The sequence below is a fragment of the Callithrix jacchus genome, chromosome 1 (assembly GCF_049354715.1).
Source record: "Callithrix jacchus isolate 240 chromosome 1, calJac240_pri, whole genome shotgun sequence".
NCBI classification, from domain to species: Eukaryota; Metazoa; Chordata; class Mammalia; order Primates; family Cebidae; genus Callithrix; species Callithrix jacchus.
In genome coordinates, this window is record NC_133502.1 from 34,937,567 (window position 1) to 34,952,820 (window position 15,254).

Here is a 15,254-nt window from a genome sequence, read left to right on the forward strand (position 1 = left end):
AGAGCTGGGTGCTTACAAGCCTGTCTGTTTTTATTTTTTCCCCCTGGTGGGCATTGGAAAGGGGGGTGGGGATGGATGGAAACTGGTTCTTTATGGTTTCACTTATTTTTGATACAGTCTGGTGACATGTATTTATGGCTCATTCTCGTGGAATTCATTTTCTAACAGCAAAGTAGAAGAGTCAGTCTGGGTGAGACTGCATGCATTTTGAAAGTGGAATAAGGGTAGCTGTGTGGTAGGTTTTATCTGTGGACATATTGTGAAATAGGAAGAAATAAAGATTGTATGTCACTATTAAAATTTGAGATCAGTTATTTTTGAATGATAGTATTTGATGTCCCTCTAACCTTCTGTCTTTGGACAAGAACAAGTCTTTCATTCTCTTTTCATTCCAGTTTCATTTTTTTTCTTTTTAAAGTAAATAATAAGGATAGTGATACTACCTTGTTTATTTCACAAGGTTAAGGTAATAATGAAATCTGTGAAGTACTTAGAAAAATATCACATTATCATAACATGGACTCTGGTGAGGGGGAAAAATGCCACCAATTAAAATGACTAACCAAGGTACAAAAGAAAATGTAATAAACAGCTAAGAGTTACTGTAAAAAAAATAATCAGTTTTGTCATCGATGTATCTGTTTCTAAATTGTTGACAGACAGTTTCCAAGTCTGAAAAGTTTCTCTAGAAAACTGTAGCTTTGGGTCATTGCCACAAAGAAGCAGTTAGTAGAAGTTTATAGTTGGCAGCAAATTCTAGCAGAGTGTGAGGTTTTTTTTTTTTTCTAAGCATAACTCTCAAGTTCTAAGTACAATTTTAAAACACATATATTAAAAGACTAAAATCTCATATGATTATTCTTCTGATACATATGAATTTTAGGGGAAATACAAATTTGAAAATCAAAAATTTGAATAGTAATTATAGTTAAATTTATGGAGAAAATGATGCCTTCATTATAATTAGATTTAAGTTATTTTTGACAAGAGTACTAAGGAACTGTAATGATTACAGTTATATTAAAAATTGAGAAGGCATGAGGAGTTTAAATTACTCTGGGTTATTTGGGAACCTTTTGTTAATCTCTAAAGAAATTATGCTATAATCTTTACTAAACAATTTAACATTAAGATATTGGAAATGGCAGCTTTTAAAGGAATGAGGCAGTGTTCAAGGTTGGATGATATCCTCAAAGAAACACAGTTAAGGAAATTTTTACATTTCGTTTGAATGGACATTTCCTTTTGAGAGACCTCAGTACAGGGGAGGCCTATGTCTAGCTTGTGAATCTAGATATCTGGAGTTTAGAGCAGGGATCAGATTGGCATATTATTGCCTGCTGATCTTGAAGCCTTCTTTCTTTGATTTGCCACTTTTAGAAGTTGGATAATGATGCCAGATATTTCTTGGCTGTGCCACCTTTCCTCTCATTAGTAAATTAGTATTGGACATGATCAGTGTAATTTTTCCCAAATAGAAGTCAAAGGTAGTTCTTCTTTAAGAAAGAGATTGAGGACTTGAATAGAGCATACGTTTTGTCCTACTCCTTAGGGATATTGGGATATAAAGCCACGGTTATTAGAAAAATAGTGGGAGCTCTAACAGGCTGAGAGCAAGCAACAGTAATTCCTCAAGGGCAAGCTAATCATTCCCCTGTGCTGTGACTTGTAGGGAGACTTGGAGAGCATCTAACTATTGAAAAACTACCCAGGTAACCTACCATCAAAACTTCATTGTGATGAAGTTATTCCTTTAGGTTAAATTATTCTTTTGGGTTAAGGTCAATTATTTCTTAGAAGGAATTTATTTGTAGGCTCTCATCCTGGGGATAAGTCAATGTGAAAACACAGGAGCCTTCAGAGTAAAAAGGTGGTGCTGAAAATGGAGAAAAATAACTAGAGCAGGAATGAAAGCACTGAAAAAAAAGCGATTTTTCTTCCTTTACATTTTTGTCTATAGCCCCTCATCTAAAGCTTTATTCCCTGAAGTTTTAGGTGACAAAAATAGAGAGCAAAGATTAGTCTGGGAATCTAGAAAGCCCTGATCTAAAATCCAGAAAGCCTAGTTCCTGCATTTCCACCAATGGTGATTTGAGACAAGCAGTTCAAATTCTCAATGTAATTTCCTTCTCCGTTAAATAATAGCCTTGCACAAAATCCTTTTGCCATGTTGCTCATAATTCTAAAGTTCCCTAGCCCTTTAGTTGAATGCTTAGGGTTCTACTTCAATATATTTATTCAAAGCCAAGGCCAACTGATCCAGTTCCATCTGTGACACAGAAGAAACATGAAGGACCAGTTTTACTGATGTGTGATCCTGATTGGAAGAGTTGCAGGATGTCAGCTCTGAAAATATGCTCCTCAGAAGAGATATAACCTCTTCTCTTTGCTGTTTGGCCGTTGTAAAGGGACTGGCTAGACCCTAACCTAATTCACTAGTTTTCTCCAGATACATTCACACTGCACCTGTTATTCTCAGATCTAAAGGAGGACAAAGTACAATCCAAAGTGGATATTCAACTAACCAAATTTCTCCTCCAAAGATTCAGACCAAGGTTGTAGAGGGGCTTTTTCTAAAATCTCTAAGTCAGCAAAACTGATTGTCCATGCCATATAAATGAACTTTCCCTGAAATTTATCAGGCCAGGGAGAACAGAAACAAATATGATGGCTATTAATTCAACACTTTAAATACAATTTTTTCTAAGTATACCAGTTAAAAGACAGACGTTGTGAGAGTGGATTAAGAAATGAGACTCAGCTGTATGTTGTATACAATGAACTCACTTTGAATATAAGGACATTTGGTTAAAAGTAAGGAGACAGGAGCAACTGGTAGTGGCACAAACCTGTGATCTCAGCTACTCGGAAGGCTGAATTGAAGTGGGAGGATCACTTGGCTCAAGAGTTTGAGACCAGCCTGGGTAACACAGTAAGATCCTGTCAGAAAAAAAAAAAAGGAGAAAGATAAGATATAAATCAAAAGCAAGTTATATTAATTTGTTTGGAGTCTCACTCTATTGTCCAGGATGGAGTGCAGTGGCACAATCTTGGTTCACTGCAATTTCTGACCATGGGTTCAAGCTATTCTCCTGCCTCAGTCTCCCCAGTAACTGAGACTACAGATGTGTGACACCATGCCTAGCTAATTTTTATATTTTTTAGTGGAGATGGGGTTTTACCATGTTGGTCAGGCTGGTCTCGAACTCCTGACCTTAGGTCATTTGCCCATCTCAGTCTCCCAAAATGCTGGGCTTACAGGTGTGAGCCACCATGTCCAGCCTATATTGATTTCATACGGAGACGACTTCAGAGCAAAGAAAGTTGTCAGGGATCAAGGAGTCTATTACGTAATGATAAAGAGGTCAATTCTCCAGAAGATATAATAATTCTTAATGTATGTGTGCCTGAAAAGAGAGCATTAAAATCCATGAGGTAAAAACTAATAGAACTGTGAGGAGAAATAGATGACTACACTGTTATAGTCGGAGACTTTAACAATTCTCTATCCGAATTGGATAGACCCATTAGTCAGAAAAGCAGTAAGGACATAGCTGAACTCAACAGCACCATTAACCAGACATAATTGACATCTTTAGACTACTTCATCCAACAACAGCAGAATATACATTCTTCTCAAATTTATATAAAATGTTCACCAGTATTGACTACATTCTGTGTCTCAGAACACAGTGAAATTAAACTAGAAATTAATAATAGGAAATCACCTAAAATACTTGGAGATTAAACAACATACTCTAAATAATATGGGTCAAAAAATATGTCTCAAGAGAACCTAAAATATATTTTGAACTAAATGAAAATAAAAATACAACTTATCAAAATTTGTGGTATCAAGCAAAAACAGTGCTTGGGGATAATTTATAGCATTAAGTGAATATGTTTAAAAATATATCTAAAATCAGTCATCTAAGCTATAACCTTAGCAAACTAGACAGAGAAGAAAATATTAAATCTAAAGTAAAAAAAGAAATAATAAAAATTAGAATAGAAATTAATGGAAATAAAAACAGAAAATTAATGGAGAAAATCAAAGAAACCAAAAGTTCATTCTTCAAAAAAAAAAAAATCAATAAAATAGTTATGTCTCTTATCAGGCTAAGAAAAAACAAAGATAACAACAATTACTGATACAAGAAATAATAGGGGACATCACCACAGATCCCTTGGGCATTAATAGGATAATAAAGATGAAGAAATACTATGAATAGCTCTATGGCCACAAATCTTTAAGTGAAATGGATTAATTCTTTGAAAGATACAATTCACTAAAACTCACACAAAAATAAATAGGCAATCTAAATAAGACTACATTTATTAAATAAGTTAAATCAGCAGTTAATAGCATTCCAAAACAGAAAACACGAGGCCCACATGGATTCACTGGTAAATTCTATCAAATATTTAAGTCAGAATCAATACCGATTCTATGCAATTTCTTTCAAAAGATAGACACAGAGGGAATATTTTCTAATTTATTCTATGAGATCAGCATTACCTTTATATTAAAACCAGCCAAAGACTTTACAAGGAAACTATAGACCAATGCCTTACATAAATGTAAAAGCAAGAATCCTCAGCAAAATATTTGCAAATCAAATCCAGCTATGTATAAAAGGTATCATACCCCACAAGCAAGTGGGATTCATTCCTGATATGCAAATTTAGTTCAACATTAAATAATAAAGCACACATAGAAGAAAGAAAAACAAATGTATCATTTACCCATGAGTAATATAAAATTTCTAACAAAGGTATAATTGGAGCCTCAGATGTAAAAAATAGAGACAGAAACAGAAAAACCCTTTCAAGAAATATCGATTAATTTTTTTCCAAATTATTTGATGAGAACTGTAGACCCACAGATCCAAGAAACTCAAGAGACACTGCATAGGATAAAAACAAACAACACCACACTGAAGCTAATCATAGTTAAGCTGCTAAAAACCAGTGACAATGGAAAAAAAAAATCTCAAATCAGCAAGAGGCAAAAGAAATATATTGTACAGAAGAACAAAGAAGAGAATGGCAGTAGCAGATTAGGCAAGCCAGAAGAAAATGGAATAATATCTTTAAAGGGATAAAAGGAAACCAAACCTATCGATGTTGAATTTGATACCTAGCAAAATATTTTTCCAAGATGAAGGCAACATAAAAACTTTCAGAAAAGGAAAAACTGAGAGAATTTGTTTTCAACAGATCTACACTTCAGAAATTGTTGAAGGAAGTTCTAGTTCTGGTTGCATATCATACATGCATACCTTATAGTAGGTATGCCACCAAAAGCAGAATTTACTGGTCCAATCTCATTCTAGGCACTGGGCCTATGGTAATGGACAAGAGAGTCCCTGTTCTCAAGGAAATGCTATTCTGCACTGTTGAATATTCTTTACAAAGAACTTCTGGACAAGCAACTATCAGGAAGAGTGAAGCTAATAGCTACAGGAAATTGGTGATGGGTTTCCCACCAGGCTCAAACAAATAACTCACTTTTAAAAAATCTCTTTTATGAAAAGTGATCAAAGTACCAGGCTTTAGGGATTAGAAAAGGTAAAGGGAAAGGAGACACAAAAATACATGATTTCTATTTTATTACTTTAGGGGGGTTTATAAGTAGCATATTCTTTGGAACTGAATACATGAATTGATAATATAAAATATCAATTTATAATATAATACTTAAAAATTTACCTTATCAACAGATTTTCTATTTCCCTTTTCCAATTATTTTACAAGTTTAAAATTTCATTTTAAAAAGTAGAGTAATATAGTTTCAATCATTTTAACAGATGAGTAAATAGTTTTATTTTCAAGTTAAAATGACTATCCATTCTGGAAATTCTAAGTTATTTGAATTTGTAATGTCTTTTCATATTGAAACTTTATTAGAACTTAACATGATTGTGATACAAAGTTCTAGAAGACATCTTCAAGAGAAAGAGTGGCTCTTATAACAGATTCTTCATCAATGTGGAGATTTGCTTAAGACTGTTTTGGTATCAGGCTGCTATGGAACCATGAGCTCTCAGGACAATGAAGATTTATCTACATTTCCTCCCAGGACTCTAACTGAAAGAATTTGGTTCTAAGCAAGTACTTTGTAATGGACAAGCATAAAGAAATTTCTGGAAGTATAAGTATTCAAATCTTTTTTTTTTTTTTTGAAACAAAGTTTTGCTCTTGTTGCCCAGGCTGGAGTGTAGTGGCATGATCTCGGCTCACTGCGATCTCCGCCTCCCAGGTTCAAGCCATTCTCCTGCTTCAGCCTCCCAGGTAGCTGGGATTACAGGCATGTGCCATCATGCCCAGCTAATTTTTTGTATTTTTAGTAGAGACGGGGTTTCTCCATGTTGGTCAGGCTGGTCTCAAACTTCTGACCTCAGGTGATCTGCCCACCTTGACCTCCCAAAGTGCTAGGATTATAGGCGTGAGCCACTGTGCCTGGCCTAAGTAGTAAAATCTTAAGGCAGAATTGAACATTTCTGTGTGCAATTAGTACACTACCATTAAGATTCCACAATATTCCTGATATTTTAAATTAATGATATTATTTAAAATAGAAAGAAATCCAAGGCTAAAATATTTCTACAAAACATTTAGTAAGATTGAGGAGTCCTGAACAATGTGCCTCAGTTTAAACAACCTTTGCTGAAAACCCGAAGCATAGCAATGGCTTTCTAGGGGAAGAAAGATGACAAGAATTTCTGAATGATAAATTTTAGTCTCATTTGAGATTCTCAGTTAAATTCTCTTTCATCTATTGAAGAGATCTAATTTATAACACAATGGTCTCTTAAATGATGAGTAATAAATTAACTTTCTTTTCTTCTTAGATATGGGGATCTCACTATATTGATCAGGCTATTCTTAAATGCCTGGTCTCAAGTGATCCTCCCGTCTCAGCCTCTCCAGTGACTAAGATTGCAGGCTTGAGACACCATACCCAACTTAATGAATTAACATTTTTAAAAGATAAAGGAAAAGGACACAGGAGCTGGCATTCGATGCCTTCTGTCTTTAGAAAACATAAATATGTCAGTTAGCCACACTTTAATTAACTGTCAAATACCCATGTATTATTATTTTTCTCAGGAAAAAAACCCCTCAGTGTCTGTGGTCTAAAGAACTATTTAAAAAGTATCCTTCTTCCTTTTCGATCCGCCATCTGCGCCTCACGTGGGGCCGCCACCAAAATGCAGATTTTCGTGAAAACCCTTACGGGAAAAACCATCACCCTCGAGGTTGAACCCTCGGATACGATAGAAAATGTAAAGGCCAAGATCCAGGATAAGGAAGGAATTCCTCCTGATCAGCAAAGACTGATCTTTGCTGGCAAGCAACTGGAAGATGGACGTACTTTGACTACAACATTCAGAAGGAGTCTACTCTTCATCTTGTGTTGAGACTTCGTGGTGGTGCTAAGAAAAGGAAGAAGAAGTCTTACACCACTCCCAAGAAGAATAAGCACAAGAGAAAGAAGGTTAAGCTGGCTGTCCTGAAATATTACAAGGTGGATGAGAATGGCAAAATTAGTCGCCTTCGTCGAGAATGCCCTTCTGATGAATGTGGTGCTGGAGTGTTTATGGCAAGCCACTTTGACAGACATTATTGTGGCAAATGTTGTCTGACTTACTGCTTTAACAAACCAGAAGACAAATAACTGAGTTAATAAAAGACATGAACTAACAAAAAAAAAAAAAAAAGTATCCTTAGAACTTTCCAGTAAAATCGACAAATTCTTAGAAGAATAAATACATATTTTTAATCACATAATTAGGGATTTAAGATTATAGGCTTGGAATAAACACATTATATCCTGTTTCTATTGTTAACGTATTATAAATGAGAGTAGCATTTATTTATTTATTTTGAGAGTGAGTTTTGCTCTTTGTTGCCCATGTTAGAGTGCAATGGCACGATCTCGGCTCACTGCAACCTCTGCCTCCCAAATTCAAGCGATTCTCCTGCCTCAGCCTCCCAAGTAGCTGGGATTATAAGTGCCCACCACCAGGCCCAGCTAATTTTGGTATTTTTAGTAGAGATGAGGTTTGTTTATTTATTTATTGTATTTTTAGTAGAGATGGGGTTTCACTGTGTTGGCCAGGCTGGTGTCAAACTCCTAATCTTGCGATCCACCCACCTCAGCCTCCCAAAGTGCTGGGATTATAGGCATGAGCCACCACACTAGGCTATTTTTTTTTTAACTTACATTTTACAATCTGGGGTACATGTGCAAATTGTGCAGGATTATTACATAGATATACAAATGCCATGGTGGTTTGCTGCATTCATCCCATCATCTACATTAGGTATTTCTCTTAATGTTATCCCTCCCCAATTCCCCCACCCGCTGCTATCCCTCCTCTAGCCTCTCTACCCCCCAACAGGCCACCATGTTTTTCAGGCTGGTCATGAACTCCTGACCTCAGGTGATCCACCCACCTCAGCCACCCAAAGTGCTAGGATTATAGGCATGCTCCCGGCCAGAGTAGTCTTTAAGATTGATTTTGGCTGGGTTAGGTGACTCATGTCTGTAATCCCAGCACTTTGGGATGGGAGGAGGATCACTTGAGGCCAGGAATTTTGAGGCTGTGGTGAGCTAGGATCATACCAGTGCACTACAGTCAGGACAGTAGAAAGCGACCTTGTCTGAAACAAACAAATATAAACAAACACAACAAAAGAAGAAGACATTGTATAATGTGTTAGTTATTTTGGCATATTTAAAAGTAGATAAACCCTATTTTTAAAAATGCAGTGAGTTTTTGGCAGGAAGTACCATACAAATTCATAGAAAGTTTCTACTATTTTCATTTATTCTGTGAATCTTATTTTTCTTTTTAATAGTAATCTAATCTTTTTTAATCCAAAATACAACATAGACATTATGTGTAGTAGGGGAGATTGACACATGCATAAACACAGTAATCCCAATGCAATGTAGGGAGAGTCTCTTTCCCTAATTTAATTTAACATAAAAGCTTATATAAAATTTAATGACTGAAAGCTATTTGAAAGTTAAATAAGTTATAGAAAAGAATATATACATATTTAGATACTCCAACTTACAATGCAGTCAGTATGAAATTAATATGGATAAATGGAAAATAATCTTAAGAATATGAAGGAATTATGTAAGCGGAATATGTAAGAAAATGTCACCCATGTCCTGAAACAAGTGCCAGACATAGAAAAGAAGACGTATATGACCAAAAATAAACATTTCTGTAAGATGAATACAAAAAAACTTACAAAAGTTAAAAGACTAATGACAAAATGGAAATTTGCATGAAAGATCAAATTCAACATCTATGTCTTTAAAAAATGCTAATAAACATTTTATCTCCTTTTAAAAACATAAAAGGAATGACCAAGCAAATCACAAAAGGTGATATATAAATATCTCATATATGCACATACAAAAAAATTAGACCTCACTTACTATTCTTAAATGCAAATAAAAAAACAGGATGCCACTTTCCATACAGATCAGATTGGCAGTTGCAATGACAGTCACACCAGGGTTGCCAAGGATGTGGGAAGCACGTCTTCTCATTGACTGCTTATGGGGCTCTAAGTTAGTTAAAGAATAGAACAAAACAAAGCAAAGCAAAGCAAAAAAGGTATATTTTCCTGGAAGACAAAATAATTTTGGCTTTCAGGAAAGGCAATTTAAGACATCCCCTTAAATTGAATGATTATAGTCTTTGACACACCAATTCCACTTTTAGGAATTGATCTTAAAAGGTAATTGTGCCAGTGTTCACAAAATAAGTGAAGAATATTCATCTTTTTTTTTTTTTTTTTTTTTTTTGATACAGAATCTTGCTCTGTCGCCAGGCGCCAGGCTGGAGTGCAATGGCGCAATCTCAGCTCACCGCAACCTCCGCCTCCTGGGTTCAAGCAATTCTCCTGCCTCAGTCTCCTTAGTAGCTGGGACTGCAGGCGTGCGCCACCATGCCCAGCTAATTTTTGTATTTTTTGGTAGAGACGGGGTGTCACCATGTTGGCCAGGATGGTCTTGATCTCTTGACCTCGTGATCTGCCTGCCTTGGTCTCCCAAAGTGCTGGTATTAGAGGCTTGAGCCACCGCACTTGGCCGTGAAGAATATTAATTTTAATGACTGCAGTTTTTTTTTTTTTAAGAAATATACCTTTTATTTAAAGAAATTTAAGAAAAACAAATTTATTAGCAAACTGAACACTGCTTGCATCTAGAGGATAGGATTTGCGATTGTGTTGGTTTCTCAAGCTGATTGGCTCAAAGTATATTAGAAAAACAAAACAAAACACATATTTTCCATTAAATGTGATTCATGTTGGCTATATACAGCTTTGGATTTTTGTGGATATCGGCAAGGAACAGAAAGTTAAAATATAAATGAAGCCAGGCACAGTGGCTTACACATGTAATCTCGACAGTTTGAGAGACCAAGGAGGGTGGATCCCTTGAGCCCAGGAATTCAGCAGCAGCCGGGGCAAGATGAGGAAACCCTGTCTCTACAAAAAATACAAAAATTAGTCTTATGTGGTGATGTGCACTTGTAGTTCCAGCTACTTGGGAGGCTGAGAGGTGGGAGGATCACTTGAGCCTGGGAGGCCGAGGCTGCAGTGAGCTCTGATCACACCACTGCACTGTAGCCTAGGTGATAGAGTGAGACCGTCTCTAGAAAAAAATTAAAAAAGGAGACATTCAGTATTTGGGCCTGTAGAGAAGCAAGGAAAAGCAAGAATAAAATACTTTTATTAGGTCCAATTTTTAACATGATCAAACAAGAATAAGAATAGTACCATAGGGTTAATTAAAATTAACCTGTAAGGCCCAGTGAAGAATGAGGCAGACATGTGGAAACAAGGTCTAATGCCACTGAAAACAAGGAAATGCTTTCTTTCAGGGCTGGTTTACTGTGTTTCCATGGATATGCAACTCATGAAGATGCAGGGTGGCTTACTTTTGTGTAGCCTAGATAATATACCATCATTTATTTTCTTTTCTTCAATGACTTCCTTTTAACATGTATAGTTTTCTGCATTTGAGAACTTCACTTGGGTTATAAAATTGGAATGTAACTGTTGATTTTCATTTGATGCCTCTGTGAATGTATCCACACAATATTTCTCATTTCCTGTTCCTTCAGCTTTATATATGCATAAAACACACTGTAGTGGAACTGTCTGTTGAATGCCAGCACATTCATTTGTACCTCATGCTCATAAAACACGTCCTCCAATGTCTTTCCCCCACTGCCACCTACAGCTTCAAATAAAGCCTTGTGTACTCCGTAATGATCTGCTATGCTCTTCATCTGGTCAAAGTCTTCTGCTTGAGCCAACAGCCGCAACCCCTCAGGATAGAGCTTGCTGAAGGATGGATAGAGGGTCTCCCAGTCTTCTTTGCTCAATTCAGTGCCAAAGGAGTTAAGAGTATTGATAAAAGCATGTCTGTTGGCCTCATACTCAAAAATGGGACACATAACTTCTGCTGTGACATCACCATGATTCTTACAGAATTTATAGAATGTCTCAAGGTAAGATTTATACAGTTTATTGTACAGCAATTAAATATTCAGTTCATCTAGAGCATTTACAGACATGCAGTCTTGAAAGAATGGAGCTAATGGTGTTTCGACCAGAAAGGCATTAAAGGGATCTGAAGGTGTCTCTGCAATGTTGACAGCTTCCATTTATGTGAAACGGCCCAAGGGGTGGCACTTCCCTGGAATTTCTTTCACAGATTTTGTCTGCAATGCACCATTCATCAGCAGAATCGCACTGTCATATAGGTGAGAAATGTGCTGAGGGGCTTCAGGGAATGATTCTGGAAATACTAAAATTCTCCACATAGTCTTTTCCTCATCTTGTTGTCAGTTTTAGAAACAGTAAGAGGATTTGTTTGATTAGCCAAAGAGTTACCATAATCAGTAGTCTGGTGATGAATTTTCAGATCTTCTAGGGTCTCACACTGGACTAGCTTAATATAGTCCTGCTGCGTCAGGAGGCTGGCCTTACATCCTCAAACCAGGCCCTCCAGGTAGCCATCGTCCATGCTGAAGTACAGCTCTGCACCTTCCAGCACGGGGGAAGAGGCTGCAGCCAAGACAGGGTGAAACAGCTCTGTAGTCCTGGATGGCCCCTGAAGACTTGCGCTAGCCTGTAATCCCAGCACTCTGGGAGGCTTAGGCGGGCACATCACCTGTGGTCGACACCAGCCTAACCAACATGGTTGAAATAAATAATGTTTTAAATTAAGAATGGCTGGAAATAAGCCTTAGATCTATTAGCAGGGGACCTTTAAATAGTTGGGAAACACTTATACAAAGGATCCCTTTTTTATTATAATAGCTCTATATATGGCATGCTAATCCATGATGACATGAAAAAAATGATCTATAAACTATCAGAAAATAGAAAAAGAGGTAGCAGGATAGCATGCATAAAATAATGCCTTTTATTTAAAGCTGTATGTAGGTATGTGTGCTATAGACTGTAAGCTATCTGGAAGTGTGCTCACCAAAAATTTCCTGTGGTCGTCTCCGGGTGATAGGATCTTTTTTGGCATTTTCTTATTCTTTTTGCAGTGAGCTTATACTGCTTTGTTTAAATAAACAAAAATGGTAAATCAATTTAAGAAATAAGTATAAATGATGGATAATAATCACAAATAGAGGAATATATGTAACACACATGGAGAGAACCATCAGGCTTATCAGGAGACATTGAGACTTCTTGTTCTTGCAAGCTGAGATTTAGTTGGCCACTTAATGAAGCTAAAACTTGCTGCAAGAAGATTTGCAAAGAAGTTACAAACCACTGTTACTAATTAGAGTTGTATAAAACTACTAATTTTCACTTCATGACTATGTGTATACTCAAACTAGAACTGCAAAGAACTCAGCAGTTTTTGTTGGATTGGACTTTGTTGAGATGTTTAAGTAGCTTTGATTTAGATTATTTGAAATATTGAAATGTTGTTTCATTTGTTCCTACATAGCAAAACTGATAGAATGAGTAACTAACTTCTCTTTACAGATTTGGAATTGGTACAAAACAAAACAAAGTCGTAACATTCAAACACCATGAACTACATAAAGGAGTAATAAAATTGTATAAAAACCAAAAGGCAGTAAAATCTTTTTCTTCAGGATATCACTTACAATCACTAATGTTATCTGAGGGGTGAAATTTTTAAAAAAATTATAGATTCAGGGGATACATGTGCAGGTTTGTTACATGGATATATGGCATAATTGGTGAGTTTGGGGCTTTATTAATGTGCCCATCATTAAGGGTAAAATTTAAATTAACACTTCAGTAAGTATTATTAAAATTTTTTTCTTTTTCTTTTAAGAGACAGAATCTCGCTGTGTTGCTCAGGCTGGTCTTGAACTCCTGGATCCAAGTGATACTACTGCCTCAGCCTGCCAAAGTGCTGGTATTACAGACATGACCCACCTCACCCAGGCCAGTAAATATTCTTTGAGAACAAACTATATGAGGTTACTGGATGGGCACACAGGGCTCAGAGTCTGTTGGAGAAAATAACACTAATGGCCAGATGCAGTGGCTCATGTCTGTATCCCAGCACTTTGGGAGGCTGAGACGGGTGGATCACCTGAGCTTGGGAGTTCAAGACCAGCCTGACCAAATGGAGAAACCCCGTCTCTACTAAAAATACAAAAAATTAGCCAGGCAGGGTGGCTCACGCCTGTAATCCCAGCATACTAGGAGGCCGAGGCAGGTGGATCATGAGGTAAAGAGATCAAGACCATCCTGGCCAACATGGTGAAACTCAGTCTCTACTAAAAATAAAAAAAATTAGCCAGGCATGGTGGTGCATGCCTGTAATCCTAGCTACTTGGGAGGCTGAGGCAGGATAATTGCTTGAACCCAGGGCAGAGGTTACAGTGAGCTGGGATTGTGCCATTGCACTCCAGCCTGTGCAACAGGAGCAAAACTCCATCTCAAAATAAAAAAGAACACTTATAATCTGGAATAACTATTCCTGCCTAAATAAGTGCAAGAAATTCTTAGAAAACAGTGGAATGACCAATTATGAAATTTGTACATACGGAATCAGTGACCCCAATTTTTATTACTGTCTGTTCAATTTAATTTGTTTTTATTTTACTTACATCTACAGCCTACAAATTACTGGAAAAACATACTCCTTTCTCAGTTCTATAGACACACACATACGCACAACACACTCCCACACCTTTATCTGCAATATTTCAGATATATTTGCAAACCTTGTGATGCGGTTTGGCTGTGTGTCCCCATCAAAATCTCATTTTGAATTGTAATCTTCATGTGTCAAGGAAGGGACCTGCAATCCCCATATGTCAAAGGAAGGGGGTGATTGGATCATGGTGGCAGTTTCCCATATGCTATTTTCATGATAGTGAGTGAATTCTCATGAGACCTGATGGTTTTTAAGTATTTGACAGTTCCTCCTTCACATGCTCATGCTTTCTCTCTTTCCTGCTGCCTTGTGAAGAGATGCTTGCTTTCTATTCACCTTCTGCTATGATTGTAAATTTCCTAAGGCCTCTCGAGCCATATGGAACTATGAATCCATTCACAGTTATATAATTTTGTTTATAAATTACCACATCTCAGGTAATATCTTGATAGCAGCGTGAAAACAGACTAATACCGTAAGTTGGTACTGGGAGTGGAACACTGCAATAAAGATCATTTGAAAATGTTGAAGTGACTTAGGAACTGGGAAACAGGCAGAGGTGGAACAGTTTGGAGGTCTCGGAAGAAGACCGGAAAATGTGGGAAAGTTTGGAGCTTCCTAGAGATGTGTTGAATTATTTTGACCAAAATGCTGATAATGATGTAAACAATTAAGTCCAGAAAGGAACTTATTGAGAAATGGAATAAAGGTCACCTATGCTATGCTTTAGCAAAGAGACTGGACCTAGGTTATGGAAGATGGCCAAGTAGGGACAGCTCTGGAGTGTAGTTCCCAGTGAGAATGCAGAGGGTGAGTGATCACCACATTTCCAGATGAGTTTTTACTGCCCACAGACCAGGAGATTCCCAGGTGGAAAAGCGTCACGCGTCTCCAGCCTGGCTGTTTCAGCTGGTGCAGCAGGTCTCCCTACAAAAAACTCACACAAATCTGGGCAGCCATTTCAACTGGCTCTTGGAACACCTGAGAGACAGAGTCACCCATTCAACTAAAAAAAAAGGTGGCTGAAACAAGGAGCCAGGTGATCTGGCTC

The 15,254-nt window shown here is 37.0% G+C and overlaps 2 pseudogenes; one reads left to right on the top strand and one right to left on the bottom strand.

Annotated features, from left to right (window-relative positions):
* Positions 1-7,170: 7,170 nt before the first annotated feature.
* On the top strand, positions 7,171-7,713 carry LOC100410506 (ubiquitin-ribosomal protein eS31 fusion protein pseudogene; annotated as a pseudogene).
* Positions 7,714-11,072: 3,359 nt separating this feature from the next.
* LOC100401426 (V-type proton ATPase subunit d 2 pseudogene) lies at positions 11,073-12,211 on the bottom strand (annotated as a pseudogene).
* Positions 12,212-15,254: the final 3,043 nt, after the last annotated feature.